This window comes from Chenopodium album, chromosome 14 (assembly GCF_948465745.1).
Source record: "Chenopodium album chromosome 14, dcCheAlbu1.1, whole genome shotgun sequence".
NCBI classification, from domain to species: domain Eukaryota; kingdom Viridiplantae; phylum Streptophyta; class Magnoliopsida; order Caryophyllales; family Amaranthaceae; genus Chenopodium; species Chenopodium album.
Window position 1 is genome coordinate 37,205,251 of NC_137847.1, and position 23,128 is coordinate 37,228,378.

The 23,128-nt window shown below is 37.9% G+C and overlaps 1 pseudogene across 1 annotated transcript; it reads right to left on the reverse strand.

Moving 5' to 3' along the window:
* Positions 1-50: 50 nt before the first annotated feature.
* Positions 51-20,403, reverse strand: LOC145579196 (nuclear intron maturase 1, mitochondrial pseudogene; annotated as a pseudogene). The gene is made up of 5 exons (XR_014099087.1): positions 18,180-20,403; positions 17,798-18,004; positions 16,514-16,628; positions 16,374-16,426; positions 51-584 (listed from the first exon to the last, which is right to left on the reverse strand). The product of XR_014099087.1 is annotated as a nuclear intron maturase 1, mitochondrial pseudogene (transcript).
* Between the last annotated feature and the right edge of the window lie 2,725 nt (positions 20,404-23,128).

Below are 23,128 nucleotides of genomic sequence, written 5' to 3' on the forward strand. Positions count from 1 at the left end.
TAGTAATTATGATTTACATCAATACAAAACAGCCAAATTAACCACCCCATCTCCAAAAAAAAAAAAAAAAAAAAAAAACCTCACTCCCAAAGGCAGTAAAGACCTTGACATTCAAAATATTTGGTTTGTGCTGCAACTTAGGACTGCATCACTAGCCGTGGCAGCATTTTGGGACTTTCACAATCGCTAGAGTTTAAACGGCTAAACCTGAGCATTTGATAGCTTAATTGATGCAGTTCAAACCAAAAACCATAGCCCATATATGCTGCAGTTCATGCCAAAAACTGGAGCATTTGTGAGCAATTGAAGAGCAGCATTTAAGAGTATAATTTTTTTTTTAATAATATAGCTTTAATAAGAATGTTATAAACTACAATATTCCTATTTTTTATGAACCTAGCTATATATGAATAAGCAAATGTTCAAGCTAATGCAGCAACAGACTTTAATGGTATAGCGAAAATACAACAACAAAACTATCAACTGCCACATCAGAAAAAGCCAGCAATATACCATACTCTCATCCCTAGCTGCCATAGCTTACAGTTGCTCCCCAGCAAAAACACTGATACAAGGCTGAAAACCTGAAAATACAAAATGTTGGACTTACACTGATCGTCTTCGTTCAATAAATAAACTGCAAGCTGATTTATATCTATTTGTGCAGGATGTTATCAGCAAATTCAAGGTAAAAGTATAAAGCAAAATTTAGGTTATTCATATTCATTGTTGATTCCTGATTAAAGTCACAAGGACTTATGCTTAACCATAAACTACGTATGAATTAATAAGTTAGTTTTGTCAAATTTAAAAAAAAAATAAATAAATAACTAATCATTGCATAGAATGCACATGCACAGTAACTGCTATTTATACATGTATTGTAGAGTACTCAAAATGATCAAAAGAAAATTAAACTAGATCAATCAGGGATCCACAATCATCGTTTAAGCTATGATGTTATCCCATCTAGTATGTATATGCACCACAGACCCACATTTACTTAGAATATCGTGAGCCAACAAATATGGGGAAAAAAATTGGCATTGATGTGCATACTGAAAAAAATAAATAAATAAATAAAAATTTGCGAGTGAAATAACTCTACATAGACCTTTGTTATAAGAGAGTGGATCCTTAAACAAGTCCCCAAATTTAGTTTACATACAGGTGCAAATTAACCATCCAAAAAATAATAGGTGAACGAAGCTTGTCTTCTCACATGTCTGATTAAAAAACAAAGGTAGAACAAAGCTCTGTCTTCTTTCAATGATTCTACTCTTTTTGTTTTTTTTTTTTTTTTTTTTTTTTTTTTGAAGGGACTTTTTTTGTTCATGAGTATTCATAACTACCTTCTTGTTCTACTAAGTAAACATAACTCCACTATTCTTCCCCTCTTTTATGAGGGGAAGGACAAATAATGCATGACACCATCGAACAATCAAAATATAATACAAGTATAAGATACGGGCACTTTTAAATAGAATTCAAAAAAATAAATAAATAAATAAATGGCCAAAGTCGAAAACTTGTTCATCAGATAATCAAAAGAAGCAGAAAGCATGATAATATGCATTGTTAAGATATAAAGATAACAATCCCATCAGTCCAGCAATCAATATAGCAGCATCAACAGTAATGTTTTTTAAGCAGACTTGTACACATAAGTTGACTTTTCTGAAAGTGGAGTCTATCAAATTATTTACATATGTAATGACTTTAACTGAAATAATTAACTCAACAATGTCAGCTCTCCTTCGGTGGTTATAAAATGCATTCTTGAAAGGACAGAAGGAACACAGGATACTCCTAAAAGCCGCTTACATGATTAACAGGTTGCAAGGCAAATTTCAATACAGATCATGTGTTCAAGTCATTTCATTAAACTAATGTGCACTATCTTTATTGATATTGTGAGCACCTTATAGATTTCAAGTATATATTATATTAAGGCAAAATTGGCTGCAACAGCCTAAAGTATGGCTTAGGTGCACTAAGCACCCTGAACTTTGCATAGTAGCCAAAACACCACCAACTATGGTGTTAAGTGCAATATGTGTTATAAATGAAAATTTTCGACAACTTATTTTACCGGTAGGTGAATTTTCACTCTCTAGAACAGTTATGTAGTCTTCCATCCACTTAGCACGCATGGATTCACCTCCTCCGATGAAATAAGTGGCCGGAAATTTTCATTTAAGGCACGCGTCGCACCTAACACCATAGTTGGGTGACTCATAGCCTAAAGTTCTCTCTTTTGTATCCAAATTTCTGTCATTATCAATCAAAGACTCAAGCTTTTATCTTTCAAATTTCTTGTTCAATAAAACATATAATCTGAAAATCCTAGTCTATTACAACTTGGTATCAGAGCGGTCGATCATGGTGGCCACCACGATACATCGACTGAACGGATTAGAGGAAAAGGTACAGGTTGGAAGCGAAACTCGCTGCCTTTGATGGAAAGCTTGCAACACAGGAGAGTTCCCTCAGTAAGGTAGTGCACGAAGCCATTAGCAAGGCTATAAAAACTGCCCAGCAAACTATACAGCAGCTGATCACCACCCTCGTGGAGGCTGAGAGGAAGACACAAGAAGATAACGCCAGGAGGTTGGCGGGCCTGATAGACTGCTTCCGGGAGCACCACAAAACTCAGGCCGCCCTAGAGAGGCAAAGTATTCAGAAGTTTAAGAAGGAACTGAGGGCCTTGGCTAAGGGGCCGCTGACCTGTCAGAACCCACCATTAGTCCACCTTGAACTCTTGAAGGGGAGTGCAACCAGGTGAACGGAACCTACAAAGTCAGAACACCAATAAGAAGGGAAGAAGAGAGAGAATATGAGTGGGTAAGGCCAAAGAGTGTGGGCTGGCAGCGGAGGTCGCAGCCATGGAGGTGGAGGTAGTTGGAAGCATAGGAAACTTAGGCAATTTTTGAGGGGGAAGATCCAGACAACTGGATTGCTAGGGCAAAGATGTAATTTGAGTTTTATAAGTTGACGGAAGGAGAGAAGCTGAGGCAGCCGCTGTGGCCATGGATGGTGCTGCGTTGAAGTGGTTTCAGTAGGAGCACAAAGGCATCCGTTCAGCCATTCAGGGGTTGGCAGGATCAAAAACGGAGGGTGATCAACGACTTTCAACCGTCACACCCAGATTCGTTGCACGAGTAGTTGGCTAGCAGTCAAGCGATCCATCGAGCTTGCTTCGCCATTGAAAGACATACCTAAAAGTGTAATAATAGTCAGTTTGTAAATGGCCTTAAAGAAGAGTGATAAATCATATTTATATAGGATTGTTGAACACATTTTTGCTGCTTTTATGGTTACTTTTAAGTCTCTTTGTCGCTTAATATCTCACGTAGTTTTCATATCTATTTGGATGTTGCGGAAGAATTCAGCATTTATCGAGTAATTGTTGGATGGAAGGATGTTGATTTCAGCCGATGACTCATTGACCTTGTGCCTATATATGTCTCTAGATCCCTAAAAGCAAATTGGAGTTGTTTCATAGCCTTTATTGCAAGCACGAGCTCGTATTAAGATTTTAATGCATCGACAAGCCAAGGGATATGCCTTAGTCGTAAGTCCAAGGAGTAGCTAGCTGTCGCTCGCCAGCTACCTCCTTTGCTAGCTAATCACTGTCGTGCGCAATGCCCTATGCAAGCCTACTAGCTCATCAAGGCCCCAGCAGCTACATTCAACGAGGGAGCAATAGCTTGCTCGTTAGCGAGATATAGGCCGACCCTGCTACCTTCACACAAATGTTTAGTGATAGCTCACTCGCAAAGAGCTCGTGTTGCTCAATCGCTTCTTGGCCGTTTGAGGTGATCAAGTCGAGCATCGTACCACGTCATCTCTTATCATCCAATAGCGTCATAGCTTATGTATTTATTTATTATTGGAAAAATTAACAAGAAACGTCCCAACTATTAGCATTCTTCTTTAAAAGAGTCAAAGAATTGATTACTCCACAACAGTCCCAATTATCATGGGTTCTTCCAAAAATGGTCCTCGACTTGCTTTGACCTGGTAAACTGGTAAACGTTGCCATGTGTTGCAATTTTGTTTGCCCATTCATTTTTACAAAAAAATAATTAATTAACCTCTTCTTTCTCCACGCACCTAGCCCCCTCGTCACCGCCATCTCCATGTCTCCAATAGTCTAACCACTAGGCACCGGCTATCGGCCCATCCACCTAGACCCATGCCCATCTGCCCTTTGTCACCACTGTTCACACAATTGCCAAGCACCGCCCATATTCCCACCGAGTCTAAATCCAAACACTAATCCCTTTTTTGGTGGTTGAATTAGGGTTTAATGAGGGTAAAAGGATGCGTGAGGGAGAACAAGAAAGAGGAATAAAGAATGAGAGAGGAAAAGATAGCAAAAGTAAGGAGGTGGCCTGTGTATAAGGCGGTCGACAGTGTCACGATGGTGGCTAGGTTTAGGAAGGAGGATGCTTTTAGAGTGGTCGATAATCGTGACTGGTTTAGGTTCTAGCGGAGAGGAGCGGAGTTGCAGCAGTAAGTGGTTAGAGGTCCATCCATCCATGTAAGGTTATCGGTGCGGTGGTTAGAGGTTGATGGCTTGGTGGCCATGGTAAGGGTCATGTGGTGCAGACTGGTTTTGGGGAAGGAAGATTTTTGTAATAAAAAAATATTAAAACATTAACCAATTGATTCGTGACATGGGGAATCTCTTAGGGAAGCATGAGATAGATTCTTAGATCCTCAACAATCATGCCCTCATTAAAACTCCGAGAAGTGGAATCTTGTTTGTATCTTCTATAACGGACTAGAACCCGAGACCAAATGCATTGTTAACTTAGCACCGGTGGTGTGTTACTTGACAAAACAATTGAAGAACGGTATGATTTTCTTGCTAATCTTGCAGCTAACTAATTCTCCTCTCTAGAGCTAAGAAAGGGATGATGGAAGTTGAAGCCTATTCACTCATGACATCTTAAATGGCTCCGCAGAGATAAAAGGGAAGATGGAAGTTGAAGCCTATTCACTCATGACATCTTAAATGGCTCCGCAAAGATAGATGCATTACAGGCCACACAAGACTCCTTTCTTAAATCTATTAATGCTATGTCTTTCTGCAAACTAATTTCTATTGTGAATTGTGTGGTATACAAGGTCACTTTAGATATCAATGTGCTCAAAATTCTCAAGACACTAATCAAATGGAGCAAGTGAATGCCTTTCAACAAAGGCACCAAATGATCCATATTCAAACACATATAATCCAGGTTGGAGAAATCATCCCTACTTTTCATATCGAAGCAACAATGTCCAAAATCCTCAACCTCGGCAATATTTTACAAGGCCTCCACTCAATCAACAATGAGCCTCTCCACACATTTCTATAGGATTCAATAGGTCACCTCAACAACAACCTTCTCAAGGCAATGCTAGCACTCAAGAGCCTACTATGTTTAACCTAATGAGAATAATGGTATCCATGAAGTAAAGCACTGAAGATAACATCAAGGAGTTTGAAAAACACGACAAACCATTTGGGGAACCAACTCGCACAAGAGGCAGGTACCAATATCTAAAGACATCTTGGTCACTTACCAGAACAACTTGTCCCTAAGGAGACCGCCAATGCTATTATTACTCGTAGTGGTGTTAGCTATAAAGGCCCATCAATGCCTATTGATGATGTGACTCTTTAAAAGGAGAAGAGTGATGTTATAGAGGAGGTATAGGATGATGTTTCCACCTTAGAGGATGGGAAAGTTAAAGTAAGTGATGCTGACAAAGAGAAAAAAAAAGGATCTGAGCCTTCATAGCCAAAGCTACCATTCCCACGCCAAATGCAAAAGACCAAGGTAGATCAACCAATAAGTTCTTGGCTATGGTCAAATCTTGTAGGAAACCATTCCTTTTCCAGATTTGGTCTCTCAAGTTTTAATGTATGTAAAGTTTTTAAAGGAAATAATTACTAAAAAGAAAGACTTTGGTGGTGTTAAAGTAGTTGCTCAAACTACAAAACTGTAGTGCCATATTGCAAAATAAATCCCCACCTAAGCTTAAGAACTTTGGTAGTTTTTCCATCCTATGTGAGGTAGGTGCATTATTTATTGATAAAGTTTTATGTGACTTAGGTGCTAGTGTGTCTATTATGCCTCTTTCTGTTTGTAAGAGGTTGAATATGGGAGTTTTAGATCACACAAATAACTTTGCAAATGGTGGATCACTCTATAAAATACCCTTTAGAGGATGTCCCCATTCGAGTAGAAAAATTATACATTCTTATTGACTCTATAGTTTTGGATATGGAGGATAGTCGAACCCCGATCATTTTAGGTAGACCTTTTTTGTGTATTGCAGGTGATGTTATTGATGTGAAGTCGGCCTCTCTTACATTATTGGTGATGATATAGTGAATTTTAAACTAACTAATGCAATGAAGTCTCCTAAGAATACTTGTAGGATTAGTGTGATTAATGAGATTACAAGAGACCATATGCTTCAAGAATTGCTTGATGATCCATTAGAAGCAGTTCTCACCTTGGAGGTTTCTAAGGAGAAGGAGATGCTGAGATTGACTCCATGATTCATGACTTGGATGCCCCTAAAGGAGTCGAAGGATTTGATGCAAAAAAGGTAGAGTTAAAACATTTACCTTCTCATCTTAAATATGCATTTCTTGATGATAATGAGGAATGCATGTAATTGTTAGTGCTAAACTCGATGATAGCCAACTTTTTAAGCATTTGAAAGTGCTTCGCATGCATCAAAAGGCAATCGGGTGTAGTGATGATCTTGCAAGGATAAGTCCTAATTTCTGTATGCACGGAATAAATTTGGAAGAAGATCATCGCCCTTGCATCCAACCACAACATTGATTGAACCCTAACATGCAAGAGGTGACGAAGAAAGAGGTAATTAAACTTCTTAACGCCCATCTACCCCATCTCATATTCTAAGTGGGAAAGCCCGGTACAAGTCGTTCCTAAAAAAGGGGGGACAACACTTGTTAAGAATGATAAGAATGAACTAATTCCTACTCGTGTTGTCACGGGTTGGGATATGTGTATCGAGTATCGCTGGTTAAATGCCGCCACTTTGAAAGATCACTTCCCCCCATTCATCCGAAAGATCAAGAGAAGACAACATTCACATGCCCCTACGGAACATTATCTTGTCACAAAATGCCATTTGGGTTGTGTACGCCCCCGTGACATTTCAAAGACGTATGAAGGCCAATTTCTGTGAGAGCATCATTACTGACTTTGATATGTGCTTGCACAATATTTCTAAGGAGCTAAAATGTTGTACGGATGTAAATTTGGTCTTGAATTGGTAAAAGTGCCACTTCATGGCTAATGAAGGAGTGATGCATGGCTAATGAAGGGCAAGGCCAAGAGGTGATTGAGAAACATCCCCCTCCTGTAAATGTCAAGGTTGTGGTCACGCGGGTTTTCATTGCCAATTTATAAAAGATTTTTCAAAAATAGCAAAACCACTCACTCATTACTTAAGGATGCCTCATTTAAGTTTACTGATGCTTGTATAGAGTCTTTTAAGAGGATCAAAGAAGCATTAATAACCGCTCCGATCATACAACCTAGGATTTACCATTCGATATCACGTGTTATGCTGCGGGAGCCGTGCTCTAGAAAAGGAAAAACAAGGTTTTGCATGCTATCTACTATGATAGTAAGGCCTTAGATGAAGTACTGATGAATTATGCTACCACTGAGAAGGAGCTATTAGCGATCGTTTATGCTATAGACAAGTTTCAAACTTACCACATTGGTTCGAAAGTGATTGTTCACACTTTACCATGCTGCTCTCAAATATCTTTTGGCCAAGAAAGGCTAAACCGAGGCTCATTCGATGTTTTACTCCTTCAAAAGTTTGATTTAGAGATTCAAGATAAAAGCGTGTCGAGAACATCACTGCAAATAACCTCTCTCGATTGAGATTAAAGTCTACTTCAGATGGCCTTGTAGATGACTCTTTCCTCGATGATCATTTATTCTTATGCTAATTTTTATGTACGTGGTTCACATCCTCTAGATTTGACTTACCAACAACGCAAGAAGTTTTACCATGATGATAAGCAACACTTTCAACATTATCCATATATGTATCATAAGTGTGCAGATGGGATGTTTCGGAGATGTGTAGCGGATTTTGATACTCCTGGAGTTCATCAATGCCATAATCTACCTTTGGACATCTTGTATCTATTGCGACTGCCTAACTAGTGCTTCAATGTGGCTATTATTAGCCTTTGTTATTTAAGGATGCTCGTGCCTTTTGCTATGCATGTGATGAATGTCAGGTAATATTTCAAGGAGCAAGACATGCCAGAGTGCTTCTGTAGATTATCACTCAATAGGAACCACAAGTGTCGAAGATCTTTAGTGCACACTAGACTCATATCTTTTTTAGGATAGAAAGCACCCTTAATTACACTATAAAGAATCCTCATGGTTGGATTAATAATGGACGACGACTTGCTATGACTAAGTTGCCAATCTTCCCTATTAGTAATTTCAAGCCAAAACTTAGCAGCATCAAATAGATCCTCTTTCTTAATCAGTCCATGTGGAAAAGTGTCTAAATTGTCCGGGTGAATCACTCCTTTTTGTTTCCAACCAAAAACATCATTCAACCACCGACATTTGTCGTGCCACTCCATCAAGTTAATATGTCATATATAATTTCGGATAAGATTTCAAATTCCCATTAACTTCAAGAGAAGCCAAACATTCACAAGTCTTTATAGGAGTACTCGAATCTTAGGAATTTCTCCCGTGAACAAGAAGATAAGGTACATACAATCCTCCAATGTAAACCCAACTTTCCAGCATCTTTCTTCAAAAAGAACAATGTAGGCTTTACGGGATGCGTAAAAATGTTGGCTAGTCGGCATTCATAGGCGAGATTAGGGAAAGAGAGTTGGATTTCAGATTGCGTTAGGGGATAGGAGTGAGAATCATATTTGGGGAAGGTGACGGTTTAAGGGAGTTTAGGCAGGAGTTTCTTCTTAGAGATTGGCTTATTTTGTGGTATGGGTTTAGTGGCATTTCGTTTAAAATTCAGTCATGATTGAAAATAATCGCAAGAACAATTGCAAAACTTTCAAAGCTTCACCGATTAGGGACACAAACCAGAAAATCAAAAGAAAATTAATCAACGAATTCCAACAATGCCGACAACAAAAATCATCCAAGATGCAATCAAGAATCAATAATTCAGAAGAACAACCACGCAAAGGCATAACAAGTCCTAGAAAAATCACAATTCATGAATAGGGTGAAAGGTATTAAGTAATTCAATCACAAAACCTTTAATCAAGGCAAATCCAACAAAATGCATCAAAATCAACCAATCAAATCCATCCGAATACTAATCCTCCCTAACAATCGTTAAACAAAGCAAACCACAAGTGTATATGGAATCCATGATTAGTGCTCACACACTCTTCACTCATTCTAGTGGCAAATATAAAATGTACCTGATCTCTCTCCATCCAACCCCTTTAATGTGCACAATGCCCTCCAAACTCACAACACTCATGTGTTTAAAAAGACAAACACTCAAACTAATAGTTGGCTCGGAATATGTCAAATCATTCTTTGCATTCATAAACAACTAAATTCACATTCATATAACTCTATGCATAAATGTCAGAATGTCTTCAAAGCTTGTAATGTAAGGCTAGGGTGAAAGGAGGATAAATTTGGGAAAACGTGAGAGTTAAATTATGCTTTAGGAAGCCAAAATCCTAATAAATAAAACCAAGTTCAAAAATAAATAATGACCAAAATATCTCCAACACAACTTAACCTTACCTGCCTTTCAAAAAAAAAAAAAAAAAAAAAAAAATTACCCTACCAAAATTCACCAAAACAAAATAATTTCTACCAATTTTTTGTAACTCGCATAACATCACTCAAACTAATTAATATACAATGAACACTAGAGTGAAACAAACTTTGAATTTCTAATTCACAACCAACTTGAATTTTTAATTTTCTTTGGAAACCTTCACTAGAACATAAACTTTGAAACTCCCTTTTGTTCTGTGTTTTTTTTTTTTTTTTCTCTCTTTGTTGAAGTTCACTTTATTTCTTCTTTTTTTCACACTTTTTATTTCAATATATTTCAATTTTCACAATTTCAAACCCATAAAAAATAATCCACAACATAACAACTTTTCAAAACCCACCCACATTATGAATTAATAACGCATACTACAATTTCTCTCACTATTAGCTCTCCCGCTTGGGACTAGTAATTAATGGGGCTAAAATAAGCTTGTAATCTAACTAAAACAACAAAAAAGGCAGGACAACAACATGGGTAGCAATAAGGGAACAAATGTTTCCATAATCACCTAATGCTACCTAAAAGAGCAAATGTCTTCGTCCTCCTCAATGTGCATAATAATGAGTCATACAAATATTACTCAAAGTTAAAAACTAATACTCAACTTCATTAACTTCATTGACTTATCAGCAAAATAATATGCACATTTCCTAAACAAATCAATTAGTCAAGCACCTAATCCACGAACAATTGAAGCACCCACAAACCGATTGCTCAAGGGCACAAACCAAACATTTGGAACATCTCGTTGCAAGGAAGTCAAGGAAGGGTTTGGGAGATAACAGGGGTGCTCATTCCTTACTAATCAATCGAACACCTCATCATTGTTATTCTTTGCGATGAAATTCACTTGCTTGAGTTCGAGGGATGCCGAGGTAGTGATATTTAGCATCGCCCACCGGAGTACAAGAGGCAAAGTAACGGTCATACCCTAGCTCCGAAGCTAACCGAGTGACCATACTACCACAAGTTCTCTTGTGGCTATCCAAAGAACCACCAACTCAAGCTTTGATAGCTTCCCCAAATCTTGCTTTGGGAAAACCGAGTACCCCAAAAGCCTATGCAACACCCGAACACCCGAAGACTAGGTTGGGAAACCTCACTTGCTAAAGAGTAACGAGCATTGAATTGCTCCTTGCCCAAAATTGCATTCCACCATGCATACTCCGCATACCCATTAAAGTGCTCATGTTAAGGAAAGAGGAGATCGGCATCGGGATTGAACTCAAGAGCCGCTTCCCGGAGTGAAAGAGTATGGGGCTCATTGAAAAGTTGGAAGGTAATCTCAAAGTCGGTGTCACCGACCGCGATGGTAGAGAAGGAAGCAAGAAACTCTCACGTAGGCTCAAGATGGATACGGTAGGAGTAGTTCACAAAAACACCTATCCGAAGGTTCTCAAAGAACATCCAAAGTCCTCATTAATACCCAACTTGATCATATCATGTCTATGATAATGGCGAGATGGTCTTATGATTCTCTTCTTGAGGTCGATGTACATTGGTTTGTGTAGTGGGTTACGGAATTTGAGAGTGGGTAAAGGTAAGGGAGGGTTCATTAGAGTCTTGTGCTTGGGGGGTAGGTGGAGGCTCCTCAATCCTTACTTAGGGCTCCTTCCCCTTTCTCCTTTTTGAAGACAATGACCTCAATATCTTTTGACATAATTATCCCAAAAAGATGAACACCAAATGAACCAAATTGCCAACCACAAACACTACCCACACTAATATCACAAACACCACAATACTACCACCACAATCAAGTGACAAAGAAACTACTTCCAAACTTTACCAAAATGTCACCAAAGATGCACAACAATGCTAAACACAATGTTTAAAAAAGCTCGAGGCGCACTAAAGCGAGAGGGGTTCTGCTGCGCCACAGTGCGCCTCTTTGAAGTGCGTCTTAAGTGCGTCTTAAGTGCGCCTCGGGAACTTTTTGTGCGCCTAACCCAAAACACCTCGCCTAGACCAAAATAAGCGCTCCCCCTGATCGCCTTGCGCCTCAGTGCCTAGGTGCGCCTAAGGCGCGCTTTTTCAAACACTGGTTAAACAATCAACAACAACAATTGTAAAGCAAGAAAGATTAATAAACAACAATCACAAAAATCAACATTATCAATTTAATCATCAAAATAACCAAAACCAATATTACCACTATTCACAAGTATAAAACAATCAAATTCTCACTCAAATATGATGAAACAAGCTAGAGTAAGAGTAGAGAAGATGAATATACCATACAAAAAGCAAAATCAATCAAGTTTGGAGCACCAATTCACCCAAAATCGAAAATTCCCAATTTGGAATCCAATGGAGATTTGAGATTGGAGAAGAAGAAATGGTGAGAGGTAGTATGTAATTTGGTTAAATTGAGGAGAATTGAGTAGAAATTGATGAATTTGTGTGGGAAATTTGTGATTTAGAATGATGAATGGGAAGATTTGGGGGTGAGGGTTTGAGTTTAGAGTGAGAAGGAGTGAGTGTCGTGAGGTAGAAGAGTGAAAAAAGAGGAAAAAGAAAAGAAGGAAGAAAAAGGTCTCGGCTAAGCGCGCAGCAGAATTGCTATCGGCATTCCCTCTAGCGCGCTTGCACATATTTCCTTCATGCCCGCGCAACCCTGTTTCACCTCTTTCTCCATCTTAGGCCCTTGATCTAACACTCGACTTTGCAATTGCCTTACTCGCATGGCTCAAAATTCAAAAGAGTATCGAGCACACATCCATCACCAACACCTAACACCTCAAAATAATGTTCAAGCTCGATCAAGAGAATCCATATCGCATGAAAACACCCTACAAGCACAAACACAAAAACAAGTGTAGAAAAGGAAAGATAAGAAAAGAGAAATAAGAAAAATAAAATGAAAAGAGAAAAGTTAGAAGTCTGGGTTGCCTCCCGAAAAGCGCTTGCTTAAGGTCCTTAGCTCGGCCCTTCCTCCAAATCATGGAGGGTCAAAGAAAATTACCTTATTCAAAGTGGTAGAAAGGGCAAAATCTAAACAACCTCATGAGACATATCATCTTGCATCACAAAAACCGAATCAAACTTCTTACTTCTCAACTTCTTTTTCTTTTCCTCGGGAACTCTCTTTTTCTTCTTTGCTTTCTTATTCCCCTGAGTGAGCGATTTCAGACCATCCGCTCAAACCATAAAGGTATTTCAATCACATCCTCATCCTCTTGAGAATTCCTTGACATCTTCACAAACCAACTTGCTTTCAACACTTATAGGAACATCATCACAAGGTACAAGAATGTCGTTAGTAGAAGACACAAAGATACAAACATTGTTATTTGAAGGAGGAGAATTGATACACATGATACCCTTCACATAAGATAAAGACTCATGCATTGATTTGAGCTTGAAACTTGCCTTGTCATTACCAACACGCAAAGTAATAAGGCCACCCTTCACATCAATCAAAGCACCGGAGGTAGCTAAGAATGTGTCTCCCTAAGATGATAGGTATGTTTTCATCTTCCGCAATTTCAACCACAATGAAATCAACGGGAATGGTAAACTCTCCTATCTTGAGGGGGACATCCTCAATTCTACCCTTGGGAAACTTAATAGAACGGTCGGCTAATTAAAGGGTCATGTTGGTTTGGAGGAGTTCATCTAGCTTGAGTTTCTTGAAAACGGAATATGACATTATGCTAACACTAGCACCAAAGATCACAAAGAGCGTTTTGGAATAAATTACCATTGATTTTGCAAGGGATGGAGAAATTTCCGGGATCTTTTATCTTTGGGGGTAAGTCATTATGGATCAAAGCACTACAACACTCCCCAACCTTCACTGATTCCACCTCATTACACTCTCTTTTGCCACTCAAAATTTCCTTAAGAAACTTAGAATAGTTTGGCATTTGAGTCAAAGCATTGGTGAAAGGAATCAAAAGATGAATTTCCCTAAGCATATCAAGAAATCTCCCAAATTGATCATTAATATTGTTCCTCAAAAGTTTTTGAGGGTAAGGAAGTTTGGGTTTGTTTGGCGGATTGAAGAAAATAATCGGATTAACCAGATCCACGTGGGCACAGGGTATAAAAATGCGGCCGCATTGTAACATATCGGCCGAGATGATGCGGTTTTGAATTTTACCGAACCGAGATTATCCGATGTGTAGCGCCTTGTTAAAATACAACGCATTTATGAGCAATTCGGCCTGTACGTTCCTGGTGCGACCGAGTTTTAGCGTTTTTCCCTTTATTTTTCTTTGTTACGGTGGCTGGTATCTTCAAATGTGAGGTGCGAAGTAGAAGATGAGTGTTTCAAATTTCAAAGTTTCTCTCTCCTATAGCTGACAGCAACTGCTTTTCTTTTCCTTTTTATTTTTATATCTCCTCACAGTCACATGCACTTGACTACCTTGAAATTGTTGACAGCTGGTTACAATTGTTCACCAGTAAAATTTAAATTCTCTAAACACGTAGCAACTAGAGCAACTTTTTACTTTATCATAGATTTATTTTTTGGGCTTTAGAAATCAGTAAGCTGTTTGGAGATTTGGTCTATCTAACAATAACAATAATAATAATAATTGACTGTTAAAAATGTTTAAAAATATATTATTTTCAAAATTTATGAGTAAGATTGTGAAAAAAATATCAAACTACAAAATAAATTTGGTCACAACATCCGCAACCCGTTCCACGACAACCGCATCATTTCCGTTACCGCGACACGCGATCGTTACCGATATCGCGACCGAAACAGCATTTTCGAACTATGCATGGGCGTAGTGGGAGGTACAAGATTTGGGTCAATTCTCCTAACAAACTAAGTGGGAATAGTAAAGGAGTGGGTTTGGGCTTAATTTAGACTTATAGAGTGCCAAGGCTAGCCCATCAATTGTTGAGCCCAAGACGTTCTGTTAAATAATTCTAAATTCGGGCGATCTTTCTCCAATAAATTAAGTAAGAAGAATGGAGAAACAAGACGCTTAATAGAATTAGAGCTCCAAGAACAAAGAGCAAAAGGATTATGTTTCCGGTGTGACGAGCGCTAGGGAGTGGGCCATTTGTAATGAACCCGCAACCACCTCCAATTACCTTGGTGTACGACAGGAGAACCAGCCCTCCACTATAAACACAAGCACAAGCAACAACTAGCAACAACGATTCTCTGAAGTAGCAGGGACTTTGGACTATTAGCTTTCACTGTGGCAATTTAGCTAGGAGACAAGCAATAGTAAAGATAGCAATTAAGGCCTTTAGCCACATTATGTAGTACATGTCAAAGTAGTATAAGTAGAGAAAACCTAGAGAGGGAAGATCATTCAGAAAATTGTAGTGAGAACTTGGAGTGTAATGGCCTAAAGCCATTGACGCTATTCCGCAAGCTTTAAGCTTTTATCTATCAAACAACCTTTCGACCTTATTTTCTTATTGAAACACGCTAGTTCGTTGCATCATTGGTGTACACGCAAGAAATTGGCGGCGGAAGACGATGAAATCGTTGATGAGGACGGTGGATTTATGGCAGATGGGACGGCAGCGAAAAGTTTCTTATGTTCAATGGTGGATGGATCCAACCTAAAAATGATGAAATTAAAGGGAAAAACGAAGATCAGAGAGTGGTGGTGATGATCAACCGAGAGCGACCCACAACTTCATCTCTATGACGATGGTGGGAAAAGCGGCAATTCCCGTGGAAAAAAGGGGAGTTTTCTTATGTGACTTTAGGAAATGGAGCTATTGCCAAAGGAAGTGGAGTGTAAGGTTGAATGTGAAGATTGATGGTGGTGTGACGATTGCGGAAGATTTTTTTCCTCTACAAACGCTAATCTAGTTTTGGGAATTCAATGGTAGGAGAAGTTAGGAGTGGTAGCCACCAACTCGAAGACTTAAGAAATGAAATTCACCTTTGCTGAAATGCCAATCACCCGAGGCAATTTGGGTAGACAAACAAGACATGACACAACACTCCTCTAAGTTCCACCTCGAGGATAAGGTGATGTGATAGACTCGCATAGGGTACTCAAACCACCACTAAGAGTGTACGTGAGAAGGAAGAAAGGCAAAGAGAAGAGTGTCGAAAGGGAAAGGAGCAAGCAACAGTCAACAAATGCCAACAAATGCCAGCAGTGCAAAAATAACCCACTATGGCATTGAGCAATTGAACAAGGGGACAAGCTAATTCTCTGATGAAGAAGAAGACAAATCTAAGTAATTCTAGGTTTTGTAATTGCTGAAGTATACATAGCCAATAGAGCAGTAGTAGCATATTATGTGAATTTTGAATGAAGTTTAGTTAAGACTGATAGCCTAAAGTTATAACTTTTGAATCCAAATTTCTTCCACTATTGATCAAAGACTCGAGCTTTTATCTTTAAAATTTCTTGTTCAATAGAACTATGATCTGAAAACCCTAGTCTATTACACACTATAAAACACGGTTCCTTTGATTAAAAGGAGACTGCCCTAAACAATGACATAAAATCTGAAATCATTAAGTAGATCTTGTTGTCTACCAATCATAACTTTGAAACAAAAGAGAAGGGTGACATGACAAATACCTCGATTATCTCCCCAAATTGAGAAAACTCTTCATATAGCAACTTTTTCAACTCTGAAAAAACACATTACAGTAGAATTAAAAGCATAAGCAAGCAGAAGAGTAGAGAAAAGTGAAGAGATTAAGGCAAAACTGAAATACCAGTGAGTTTGATTCTTTCGTTGAGATTGTTGATGTAGATAGTTAGATTACGAAGAACAGCACTTCCAGTGTTTGCGACTTCTGTCGTGGCCATACCGCTTTGAGCTCGCACTTTCTGTGTAGTGTGATTGCAGTCGTGAGACACTACTATAGCCTCTACGCAGACTAACATAGAATTGAAGTTTGGGAAGACAGAGAGCTAACATCCCTTATCTCTTGATTAGGAAAAGGTAGCTGAGGGAAGAAGGGATCGAATTTGAGAGAGCAGGAAGCCAGGAAAGTGAAAGAGGAGCAAAGGCGGTAACTAGGGTTTTCCTGAGAAAGAGAGGGAAGCAAATTTTCTATTTCTGTTAATTCAAATGTTGCGGCCATAGGAAAACTGGAGCATTTTACTCAAATGCTAAGGATTTTTTCATTCGGAGCATTTGAGAAACATTTTTTTTTAGCCTATGTTATTTAATGCTGCATTCTTTTACCAAAAAAAAATGTAGCAAATGAGATTTGCCTCTAATTCCCTACAATAATGGTATTCTTCTAAAATATAAATTGAAGGATATATAAAAAGCCCTCCACCCTCTCATACTGGACACTCTAAACTCTAAAGGGCATCAAGAAAAGTTACAAGGTGGCAAGGATAAGAACTTAATATAGAGAGAAGGGAGTCGTTGACTTGATAAAAAGGAATCAAACGAAGTACAAAATTAGATTAAAAAAAGAAAAAACTACATACTACAAAAGTAGAAAAGCATGGAATGTTAAGGTTCATTTTTTTAAAGTGCATTATAAATCTAGCAATAAATTGAAGAAATTGAGGGATGAATTTGATATAGTATCAAGCTCACCCCTAAACTCATTCAATTCCATTCTATAATACCCAATCAAATACCACTAAAGAAGCTTCTCTTCAACCTAATTCTTCTTTGAAATAATTCTTCTTTGAAATCTAAATTCATTTTAAAAACTGACATTAAGATAGGAGAAATGTCTGGCATGTATACTTTTTAAATTTGAATAAGAGCCTTAGATTATTGCAATTGAGTCTTAATCATTATTCCATTGGAGTCCATATCCACCTCTATTCACATAATAATTAATGGAACCTAGTTCAAGGGAATTCCCAAACCCCTTCTCCACTAAATAGACTATCTCATTCCTTTCAATAGACAGGTGAGCCTTGCTCGGTGCGAGATAGTGAATTTTGACAGGTCGTGAAAGTAAAAAAAAAGACCACGTGACACAAGAGAGGCATTATAAGCTAAGATAGTAAAAATCAAGTATATTTACCATAAAATCCAGATAGGAGCTGCTGCACTGAATCTGATAGAGTAATATTGAATTAGGTCTTAGTCCCAACAGTGGAACACTAAGCATCCTTCACCAGCTCTAACATTAATATCTCTCAGAAATCCACGTTCTCATAGCTGTTTGATTGGTGAAAATAACTATATTGACAACACACGCCGTGTTATTAAGAACAGGTGTATAGCTTCACTGCACCATCACCGGCAAAATTAGATTAGATTAGACATTGATCTTTAAAGTTCTATACATAAAAAAGGAACAGGTGAATCAAACCATGTTATTGACATGAAGCACAGAATCCTTGGTAAGTTGGTATATATAATGAAAAAAGGATGAGATGAATCAAATCTTTTACTCATCTCACCTCAATCGTAACCCAAAACTGTTTCAGCAATCTTCGTATTTGCAGCCTCCCCTTCTATAATTATACTAATATGCACATACTTTAAGTTTACAAGTGTGGTAGTACAAACATAAAGGGAACACACAAATTGATTCCATATTGCCAATAGACCATTTCCACCCTTAAGGATGCGTTTCTGATTCGATGTCAAACTGAATTGCACCAAGAGTCTTAAAGTCCCAAACAATTTCAGATATCTCATTTTGGGGTAGACTTAGACCTTGAGTCTTGATTGACTTAAGTAGTTCAGAAGAGAATTTAGGATCTTGTAATTTTATGTATTCAAGCAACATTTGTTCATGATCAGGCACCCAAACACGAGGGAATGGAGTATAATCACAGCTGGGGATCAAAGACATGTGAGAAAACTGCACACCTTCAATGGCATCAACAAGACCCAACTTCAGAAGATCTGAGTACTCAGATGCCACATTGTTTCCTTTGCCTCTTAAAGGATGACTGAGGCTTCGGGAAGCTATCTTGTATACCTTGGCACGAGATTTGAGCTTATACCTGGCAGCATATAGCTTGGCTAAAGAGCTGCGGATCACATAAGCACAAAAGCCAACAACTTTTTTACGGTTGTCAGCATATCTATACCAATCAGCCATGGTTTCAAGGAACTTATTCATCTGAGAATTTGTATGAGCTTGGCTGGAATAAAGCATCGGAGTACAGGGCAATGGCTCTGGATCCTTCTCACCCTTTAACAGTTTAAGGCGCCTGAATCGGCGAATACATTGTGGCAAGCTAGCAGTAACCGAAAGCAATGTTCCTACACACTTTTTACTAACAGTTTTACCACCTGTACCTGTGTAATGCAATGTTGGGTATACTACACGATGGCAAATGACATGGTCAAGAAACAAAATTCCCCTACTTACATGCTCAATCTCCACCTTCGAGTAGTCCAACTTTATCCCTAGTTTGCTACTGCAGAAGTCAATCAACTCCTCCCTTATCTTCACAGCATCCTCCCGGGATCCTCGAATGCCTATCAAAAAATGACCACCATATCGTATATAATCCATTTTTCTTGTTTTTTCCTTCCCACCAGATGGAACAAACTCAGGCCAAGCAGGGTTATGACAACTATCAGTCTTTGAATCCTTCCATATCGAGTCAAGCTTAGACGGCCTAAAAAACTCAACTATTTTCTCCTCCATCGTATGATCAAGTTTATTTAAACAAACATTAGCAAGCAAAGGACTAAGAATTCCACAATGGCCATAATTCGGCACCTTAGCTGCCTCCTCTGGTGCAAAATTATAGAATGTTCTAAGCCAATAAGGATCCGGTTTTGGCTCATTCGGATTCAAAAACTTCCTACGTTTTTCATCACACTTTTTTTTCCTCTTCCCCGCCCCTCTCTTCCATTTCCGGCCATCATCAACCCCGAAACAACGTTTCGAAGCCCCTCTAAAGGAAGAACTAATCAAACCCAACACTCTTTTATCCTTCACAACTTCCTCCACACAATGCATCACTAAACCCTTATCAACATTCTCCAAAACCTCACTCAAATCACCTCTCAAATACCAAAGATACCCAGCAAAATTACTCCTAATAGTCCTAATTACAGTATGAGCATTACGCCCAAGGCGAAAACCGTGTGATTTTGATGAAAATCTAGACTCAAATACAGGTTCAAGAATCAACAACAAAGCCTCCTGAACAACAAGGTCTTGAAACGGTGGGTTACTAGAACCCAGCAGCTTCTTCAAAGTTGTTTTAGAGGTAAATTCAGTAATGGGTTTTTCAATTGGACTACGAATATACAACTCAGTTTTCATATTCCATTGAAACTGACCTTTAACAACAGCATTACGAAGCGATAGAAGATGATGCAATGTCTGCGAGTGAATGGCGCTGGAGGTAGGAAATGAGCCAGTGAAATGCGCAACAGAACGCTGGTATGCTAAAACCCAGATATCAAATTTGGAAAGAAAGCCTGTAAGATTAGAGAAAGGCTTTGATTTTGGAGTAGAGAAGGATTTTACCCAGATTTCAGAGCAAATTTGAATTGGGTCTTCTTTCATTAGCGCATATGGGTCTTGCTGATTATGTTGGGGTTTTGAAGGATGATGATTTTGATGATGTGGATGTGGAGAAAGAGAGGAGAGAGAGTGCAGGGATGAGAAGCGTATCAGTAGAGGATTGCTCGGAAGGTGTTTGATGAAAGTCCTCAACGACATAATCGTAGAGGACAAAGGTATAGGACGTTGGAGAAAATTCGAAAATTTATATACTCCCACAGTAGTTAGTAAAACCCGCAGGTAAGCTCCTCTCTCTTCACCTTATTTTGCTGAAATGAAATTATTTTTAATGAAATAAAATTATATTTGATAAACTTCAATTATTTTTACTGAACTTAAATTAATTTTACAGAATTGAAATTATTTTTGCCGAACTGAAATTATTTTTACTGATTTTTTATTATAAGTCTTCTTTAAGAAAACTGAATTTTACTTAACTGAACTTATTTTTACTGAACTGAAATTAATTTTAACGAACTGAACTTATTTTTACTTAATATTATTTTTTTAAGGTAAAGAGAACATGACCTTAGTAGTAGTTTAGAGAAAAATTAGCTCTAACCCTCTAACTCTAAGTAACTCTCAATCTTAAAACTTGGCATCATAATAAGTAGTTTCCATTAATTTTTAAGATAAGACTTCTCCCCTAAAAAAATTAAAAAAAAAATTAAAAAAAAAGACTTCACAAATTTTTGCATTAATGTTGTTTTGTCTTAATAAAGTCTGGAAATTGATTCAAAAGAACGTGGGTGATGTTAGCTTAGGGTGAAGAGTTAAATTTTGTTTCAGTTTCATGAACGGAGATAGTACGTCATATTTAGTTGCACACACGTCTTTACATGTCTATGTCTTGTTGAGTATATGTCACAAATTAAGTCACAAACAAGTTATTATTGCTACTTACAATATCCTTTGTCTCAAAGATTATAATACTTGGTCTCCAAGGTCAAGGCTTACATTTGTAGTATAAATATCAATCGTATTACTCTTATTTTGTGGACATGACATAAGACACACAACACATAACACATGTCAAATACCAGAACATTGTTCTTGTCCATCTTTTATCTATTTATTTCTCTATATTATTTTGTGCTTCCGCTTGTGCTCCCAATCCCAACATGTCTAACATCATATCTTAGTTTATACTATAAAATTTGAAGTACTTATTACATTATCAGTTGTGGTCAATAAGTTTATTAACACATATATTACGTCCAAGTGTAATTTAATAAGAGACGTCATCAGCTGCCTAGAAAGATGTAACATGTCTACAGTTTAATTTCTTATCGTAAGAAGATTTTTTTTCCTTTTTTTTTGACAACCAAAGAAGTATTATCTAGATTTAAGAAAAATTTCTCTCTCTACATTTGAGAGCTTCTCTCACTAAGAAGTGAGTTTCCTTGGTCAACGTGCTATTTTTGCATGCAACTATGCAAGCCATTATGTTGGTTCAACCTTTTTGTTCTCCTTTCACAGAAGGTAGGTTGCTTACTATAGCATGCAAAGCTACAAACCTTTCCATATCCTTTCTTCAATCTGCAGCAAATCTCTTCTTTAATTTGTTTTCCTTCCAAGATCTGCACCATTCAGCGTAGAGGAATTCATTTGCTCCTTTCCTACAGCCCTGAATTGAATTAAATATTGGTCTCGTGCGTGGTGTGCATTTACACATGTCGGACATGCATTGTTAATTCCCAGCTGAAGCGTTTTGGTGTTTGGCTATAAATGCACTGAACTTGTTGTTGTCCCAGGCATATCCTCTTCTTCTTCATTTAATACTCATCGCCTCCTCAGTTTCTCTACTCTTTCTTCTTGTTTTTCTCTATTTATTCTCTGAGAATGGAGAATAGTAATCCAGACTCGGTTTTTAGAATGGGGGACTTAGTCCCTTCTCTCAACAACAATCAGTCCCATGATAGAATTAATTATCATTGGTGTGTGATTGGTGGTTTCGTAGGGCATAATCCACCTTCAATGGAGTATGTTCAACATGTGGTCAACTTTAGATGGGTAAGACGTGGGGATATTTGGATTGTCAAGGTGTTATTAGAGAACATACGGCAGTCTTTGATGGTAAAGTCATCGTCTTTAGGCGCTACCAAGCTATCGACGTTCCGCAACACATTGAGTTCTTTATGGCTCAAATTTGGGTAAGGGTTTATGGCTTAACTTTTCCTTTTCTAAATTCACAGTGGGCTCATCGATTTTTTGAGAGAATTGGGCATATTGATAATTGATCTATTCCCCCAGCGAGATAAAAATATTCCCCCAACGACAAATTTGGGTAAGACGTGGGGATATAAGGGTCCATAACAAAATGACATATTCACCCAGTGAGACAAAAATATTGTACTTTTATACTATATGATTGTCATACGTATATGTATAAAAATACGGTATAATATACACTTACCCTTATCCAAATCTCCACTCACCACTTATTTCTTATCTCCTTCTATCTTCCTTCTTACCCGAAAAAACCAAGCAAAACCATCATTAATTTTGACCACCATGTTCCAAAATAATCAAGAAGATCAACCTGTCTTCACCTTCGAAGAAGACATGAGAATGATACATGTAACATGTGTACTTCATATACATTGTGGGGCTAGTGGTGCTACTAATGGCTGCATTAATTTCCTTGTTATTTAGCAAGTGAAGCCTAAAATCACTTCGGTGGAACAGAGTAAAAATACACGTGGTGTTAGCTGTACTTCAAAGTTTTGTAATTTAGTAGTTTAGAAGTACAAATTGTAACATGTATTTTGAAAATTATGAATAAAAATTATTATTATTACTTGTTTTTTTTCGTTTTAAATAGTTTAAAAAATTGTTATTAAGTTTATAAAAATATTTTAGCATATACTTGTG